This window comes from Oncorhynchus keta, chromosome 11, assembly GCF_023373465.1.
Source record: "Oncorhynchus keta strain PuntledgeMale-10-30-2019 chromosome 11, Oket_V2, whole genome shotgun sequence".
Classification (NCBI taxonomy): Eukaryota; Metazoa; Chordata; class Actinopteri; order Salmoniformes; family Salmonidae; genus Oncorhynchus; species Oncorhynchus keta.
In genome coordinates, this window is record NC_068431.1 from 2,158,164 (window position 1) to 2,165,924 (window position 7,761).

Here is a 7,761-nt window from a genome sequence, read left to right on the forward strand (position 1 = left end):
CCTCCTGTCTCCTAACTCAAGTCTACTAACCACTTGTCCTGGCAACACACCTGCATCTCATCATCAGTCACACCTGAACTTCATTACTCCCTGATTACTTACCCTTTATAAAGCACTCTTCTGTTATCAGTTATCAAATCAAATCAAATTGTATTAGTCACGTGCGCTGAATACAACAGACCCCTCACCAACAATGCAGTTACAGCAGGAAAATAACAATAGCGAGACTATATACAGGGGTGTACTGAGACAGAGAGCCAATGTGCAGGGGGCACCGATTAGTTGAGGTAATATGTACATGTAGGTAGAGTTATTAAAAAGTTAGACTATGCATAGATGATAACAACAGAGAGTAGAGCAAAGAGAGGGAGAGGGGGGCAAACCAAATAGTCTGGGTAGCCTTGATTAGGATGTTCAGGAGTCTTATGTCTTGGGGTTAGAAGCTGTTTAGAAGCCTCTTGGACGACTAAGCCTGTACCGTTTGGCCGTGCGGTAGCAGAGAGAACAGTCCATGACTTGGGTGGCTGGAGTCTTGACCATTTTTAGGGCCTTCCTCTGACTCCGCCTGATATAGAGGTCCGATGGCAGAAGGCATATGCAGGATTTACTGGGCTCGGAGGCCGAGCAGTTGCCATACCAGGCAGTGATGCAAACCATTTACTTTAAGTCATTTAGCAGACGCTCTTATCAGAGCTACTTACAAAATGTAACCAGTCAGGATGCTCTCGATGGTGCAGCTGTGAAACTGTTTTAGGATCTGAGGACCCATGCCAAATCTTTTCAGTCTCCTGAGGGGAATAGAGTTTGTCGTGCCCTCTTCATGACTGTCTTGGTGTGCATGGACCATGTTAGTTTGTTGGTGATGTGGACACCAAGGAACTTGAAGCTCTCAACCTGATCCACTACAACCCCTTCGATGAGAATGGGGGCGTGCTCGGTCATCTTTTCCTGTAGTCAAAAAATAGAGCGCTAATTTCACTGCTTCGCGTCAAAGTACATGAACCTACGGAGTCAGGGAAAAAAAATGAACCAGCCATTTATCTATCGTAATTTAAGACAAATCGTACAATGTACAATTGGTGATGCTCAAAACAATGTGTTTTTGTTCCAAAAAGTTACAGAGCCAGATTGATTCTAAGCTTCCTGGAGCAACCAGAAGTGGTTAACTTCACCTTAAAGGTGTTTTTACCCAACCTGCAGTTTGTAGAAAAACACTGCATTCAACCCTGTGTAAATCAGTCAATTCTTAACGTCAAGAGTTTAAACTCGGGATTCTGTAAAAGTCTACCCCAATGAGGATACGTGTTTACTTTCAGCTTCCTGTGCCAACTGGAAGTGCCTTAAATTGGGGACATAGGAGCTGTTTCAAGGGTTAAAAATGTCACATCTTTTTCCAAAACTTCATACGTGTGATTAGGCAACCCTCTGTAAATCAGTCATTTCTCCCAGCAGATGTCAAAGAAAAAACTCTCTCCCACCACACACACACACACACACACACACACACACACACACACACACACACACACACACACACACACACACACACACACACACACACACACACACAAACAGCAAGGATGGAGAGACATGGTGCGGGGCTTAAAAACTTACAGGCTCCAATCCCTACCGAGATCGATATGACAACTCCCAGTGAAAAATAGAGGGCGCCAAATTCAAACCACAGACATTCATAATTACAATTCCTAAAACATACATGTGTTTTACATCATTTTAAAGGTAATCTTGTTGTTAATCCCACCAAAGTGTCCGATTTCAAATAGTATTTTCAGTTAAAGCACTACAAACGATTATGTTCGGTCTCCACCAAACCACAATAAGCACAGCCATTTTCCAGTAAAATACAGCCTTCACAAAAAGTGGAAATAAAAATTAATCACATGTATGTTTTGTTTGATAACGTTCAAATTTATATAAAAAAATCTGAGTTGGCGTATTAGATTCACCAGTTCAAAACATCAAATGTGTACCGGCTGGTTTCTTCCTTTCCTCTTCCCTCTGATCGGACCAAGATGCACTGTGGTACTACCGGCTGGTTTCTTCCTCTTCCTCAGATCGGACCAAGATGCGGTAAGTGTCCATGTTATAATAAGAAAAACTCAACATGAACAGAAAATATAAAAACAATAAATGTGAACAAACCGAAACGGTCCCGTAAGTCAGTCAGAAGATCCAATGCACAGTGTGGTAAGTACCGGCTGGTTTCTTCCTCTAATCGGACCAAGATGCAGTGTGGTAAGTGTTCATTATATTTATTTATAGCTCAGAACACTAATAATAAAACAACAAAGAGAACGAAATGAAACCGAAACAGTCCTGTACGGTGCACACAACAAAACACAGAACAGAAAATAAACACCTACGAAAACACAGGTGGAAAAAAAGGCTACCTAACTAACGACACCTGCCTTCTGATTGAGAACCATACTAGGCCAAACACAGAAATAGAAAGACAGAGAGACACAAAACATAGACTGCCCTCCCCCCCCAACTCACGCCCTGACCATACTAAAATAAAGACAAAAAAAACTAAAATAAAGGTCAGAACATGACAAATTGATTTCTTACGGTGCCAATAAGTTCCATTCATTTTTTGTCCATTTCAGCAGGTTATTCCCTTACAGTTATGAGTGAACATGGAGTACAGGAGGTACCTAAGAACGCACTCCTGAGGGGCCCTTGTGTTGAGGGTCAGCGTGGTGGATGTGTTGTTACCTACTCTTACCACCTGGGGGCTGACCGTCAGGAAGTCCAGGATCCAGTTGCAGAGGGAGGTGTTTTAGTTCCTAGGTTCCTCTTAGTGATGCGTTTTGAGGGCACTATGGTGTTGAACGCTGAGCTGTAGTCAATGAACGCCACTGTTCTATCCTGCCGGTACAGTGTATAAACAACCAGTATGTTGATAGTGTCGTCGTTCAGCCACGACTCCGTGAAGCATAAGATGTTACAGTTTTGAAGGTCCCGTTGGTAGTTTAATATTCTGCGGGTGTCATCGATTTTATTGTCCAAAGATTTGCACGTTTGTTGGCAAAATGGAAGGAAGTGGGTGTTTATTCGATCGCCTACGAATTCCCTCTGGACCCTTTTCTCTGCCTCCTCTTCACACAGGGATCTGGACCTTTTCCCGAGAAAGCAGTATATCATTTGCTTCGGGCTCGTCAGACTCCTTAAAATAAAAAAAGGATTCTGCCAATCCGTGGTGAGTAATCATAGTCCTGATGTCCAGAAGTTATTTTTGGTCATAAGAGACGGTAGCGGCAACATTATGTACAAAATAAGTTTAAAAATAAGTTACAAACAACACACAAACAACACACAAACAACACACAAACAACGCAAAAAAACCCACAATCGGTTGGGGACACGTAAAACGTCAGACCTTCTTCTCTGGCGCCATTGTTATCCAGTAGTATTGGTTATGTTTCCTTGTCAGAGGTTTCTCTTGTTTTCTATCATTCTATGTTCATTATTATTAAACTCACCTACTGCACCTGCGTCCTGACTACCTGCATCAATACTACAGAATACCTCAACAAATGGAAGCAGCTGTTAATCAGAACATCTCCCAGATGCTCAGCGAACAGGGAAACCTACTTTGCCAAATCCCATGACCAACTGGCACAATTGGGGTCGGCTATGGATGAGGCCCTCGCTTTCTTCAACGTCTCGACATTCCACGAGGGGCTTCACCTCCAACAAGCGGAGGATTCTCTACCACAAGTCGAGCCCATCCAACAGTTCTCCCAGGTCAGCTATGCCCGTTTGTCACTCCCAGACAAATAGGACGGGTCTCCACCCAAATGCTGTGGCTTCCTCATCCAGTGCTCCCTCTATTTCGCTCATCAGATAGGAGCCCCCACCACGGAGAGGTCCAAGCTTGCCACAGTTATTTTCCTGCTGACTGGACGGGTGTTGGAGTGGGCCACGGCCACTGTGATAGGCTCAGTGTTCTGTCACTCATGGAGAAATTCAAAACTGTTGGGTGCTGTCATAGAGTTACATTAGAAGTGCCCATCCAAGAAGGCTCAAGTTCATTGGCCACAGAGAAAATGACGTCAAATCACGTTATATCTACTATAGCTTTGATTGGACTGAGCATGTCAACATCATATTTTTATAATCTTAGCTAATCTTAGAATCAAGTCGACAATCTACTGGCTAATCCTGTTTAATCCTTGTCATATGAAGATAAATTATAGATAAAACGGATCACTGCTTATTGGACATAAACATAAAATGTAAATTACACAAGTTGTAAATCGCAAATTCAACAATGAGTGGTTTGGAAAGAACCAGTGGCGAACTGCAAGCATTGCAAAGCAACCAGTAGCCTGCTATTCAGTGGAGTAGGTGTGTGGTCCCTAGTCTGGATTTAAGGGTCTCTTTTCCAAGTTTAAAATGATAAAGATTCAACATTGGCCAAAAACATCAATAAAATCTAGCTCCGACTGGGAAAACAACATTTTGAAATTTGGAATTGTAAGTCGGGAACTCTGGCCTCTTTCTAGAGCTACGACCTGAAGATCTCTGATGTCATCCTGATTCGACCTTGTTATCTTTCCCCCAAGAGTTCCCAGTTGTCTTGAAAGCACCATAAATCCAGAGAATGACAGAATTTGAAAAGGTTTCATGACACAATTTGCCCACGAAGGACCACCGTGCCGTGCCACCTTCCTGTTCAAGTGAGCACAGCACAACAAGGGGAGTCCAGAAATGTATTCTATGCTGCTGCATAAATAATGTAATATGCCAGGGAGATATCTATACTGTAACTAAGAAGGTCATATAAAATGGATGTTGTGTTCACTACCAGCTGTTAGTGGCCCATGTGCCTTTTCCACCCTAAACTTTTCCACCCTAAACCTTTCCACCTACTCTTCTGACCTGGTGGTGCACATGTAGCCTATATCCTGTTTAGAGAAATGGAATCATTGAATATTGTAAGACCTTTCATTGTCTGCTTATATGCCCCCATTTATTTATCCAACAGCTCTGACTTGGTGTACAGGGAGAACAATGTAAGAACGGCCCATGTTCAGAATTCTGTCGCTGTACATTTCAAAAGTGCTGAACAAATGGTTTTATTGAATACCTCCCATATTAGCTCATTCATGTCTTATTTGAAATTACAGATTGCCTCTTATGCGGTCGTCGTCCCCTTATGCAATAATTTCTACATCTCCATTGTCCGTAGAAACATGTGCAAGTGAGCCATATCAGCTGTGTTTATTTAAGGGCAGTAAATGAGGCTGAATGAACTGTTTCACTGCCAGACAAGGCATCCCCTGATAGCCAGGTGTAGCAGTGGTAAGATGTTGGACTGCTTTAAGGAAGGATTAACTGTTTCACTGCCAGACAAGGCTCCCCTGATAGCCAGGTGTAGCAGTGGTAAGATGTTGGACTGCTTTAAGGAAGGATTAACTGTTTCACTGCCAGACAAGGCTCCCCTGATAGCCAGGTGTAGCAGTGGTAAGATGTTGGACTGCTTTAAGGAAGGATTAACTGTTTCACTGTATGATAAACAGAGGATACTGTATGATAAACAGAGGATAATGTATAATAAACAGAGGACAATGTATAATAAACAGAGGATAATGTATGATAAACAGATGATAATGAATGATAAACAGACGATCATGTATGATAAACATAGGATCATGTATGATAAACAGACGATCACGTATGATAAACAGAGGATAATGTATGCTAAACAGAGGATAATGTATAATAAACAGAGGATAATGTATGCTAAACATAGGATAATGTGTGCTAAACAGAGGATAATGTATAATAAACAGAGGATAATGTATGATAAACAGTGGATAATCTATAATAAACAGAGGATAATGTATGATAAACAGTGGATAATCTATGATAAACAGAGGAGAATGTATGATAAACAGTGGACAATGTATAATAAACAGAGGATAATGTATGATAATCATATGATAATGTATAACAAACAGAGGATTATGTATGATAAACAGAGGATAATGTACGATAAACATAGGATAATGCATGATAAACAGAGGATAATGTATGATAAACAGAGGATGATGTATGATAAACAGTAGATAATGTATAACAAACATATGATAATGTATGATAAACAGAGGACAATGCATGATAAACAGAGGATAATGTATGGTAAACAGTGGATAATGTATAACAAACAGAGGATAATGTATGGTAAACATGGGATAATGTATGCTAAACAGAGGATAATGTATGATAAACAGGGGATAATGTATGATAAACAGAGGCTAATGTATGATAAACATAGGATAATGTATAATAAACAGAGGATAATGTATGTTAAACAGAGGATAATGTATGATAAACAGAGGATAATGTATGATACACAGATGATAATGTATATAAACAGATGACAATGTATGATAAACAGAGGATAATGTATGATAAACATGCGATAACGTATGATAATCAGAGGATAATGTATAATAAACAGAGGACAATTTATGATAAACAGAGGATAATGTATGATAAACAGAGGATAATGTATGATAAACAGAGGATACTGTATGATAAACAGAGGATAATGTATGATAAACAGAGGATAATGTATGATAAACAGAGGATCATGTATGATAAAAAGGGGAGGTGTAATGTCGACGTAGGGAATCAGGAAGCAGGTGCAGTTTGTGAGTTTAATAATAAGGAACGTAGAATGATACAAGACAAGAGAAACGACAAGGAAACAGAGCATATTCTACCTGACAACTGATAGAAACAGAGCATATTCTACCTGACAACTGATAGAAACAGAGCATATTCTACCTGACAACTGATAGAAACAGAGCATATTCTACCTGACAACTGATAGAAACAGAGCATATTCTACCTGACAACTGATAGAAACAGAGCATATTCTACCTGACAACTGATAACAGTAGAGTGCTCTATAAAGGGTAAGTAAATCAGGGAGTAAATGAAGTCCAGGTGTGACTGATGATGAGACCGGTGACGATTTTAGCATGTGTACGTCTTGGTGGGACAAACAAAACAAAACACTCTGCCCTCTGCACCCCTCCCCCCCTCCCTCTTCTCCTCCACATTATCTATACTGGTTGAGAGTTAATCAGACAGCACAATTAACTGGCTTGTTTAAAATTAGATTTACTGTTTGTTATGATACTATAAAATACAAATAAATGCTATTTTCAGAATGTCAAGCGGAGCAACGAGACCACTCAGTAGACGACGCAAGTCATATTTTAAAGATGAAACAGATATATATTTTTATACAATGATACAGAACCACGTGTGTGTGAGTCTCGTCTAGTGATAACAGCTACAGTGTTGAGTTGTCTGTTATATTCATTATATGTTATAACCCTGAAATAACATGTTATATATCTGAATTAAGAGGTCATAACCCTGAAATAACATGTTATATATCTGAATGAACAGGTCATAACTCTGAATTAACATGTTATATATCTGAATTAACAGGTCATTACCCTGAAATAACATGTTATATATCTGAATTAACATGTCATAACTCTGAATTAACATGTTATATATCTGAATTGACATGTCATAACTCTGAATTAACATGTTATATATCTGAATTAACAGGTCATAACTCTGAATTAACAGGTCATAACTCTGAATTAACATGTTATAACCCTGAATTAACAGGTCATTACCCTGAAATAACATGTTATATATCTGAATTAACATGTTATAACCTAACCCCTCGTCTATTGATGACAGGCA

General features: G+C 39.8%; 1 long non-coding RNA gene across 1 annotated transcript in view; it reads left to right on the plus strand.

Annotated features, from left to right (window-relative positions):
* Positions 1–7,493, plus strand: part of LOC127932990 (uncharacterized) — a 28,591-nt gene extending 21,098 nt beyond the window's left edge. Inside the window, exon 4 of the long non-coding RNA XR_008146711.1 lies at positions 7,453–7,493. This is a non-coding gene — a long non-coding RNA (uncharacterized LOC127932990). The remainder of the gene's footprint in view (positions 1–7,452) is intronic.
* The last annotated feature ends 268 nt before the right edge of the window (positions 7,494–7,761 follow it).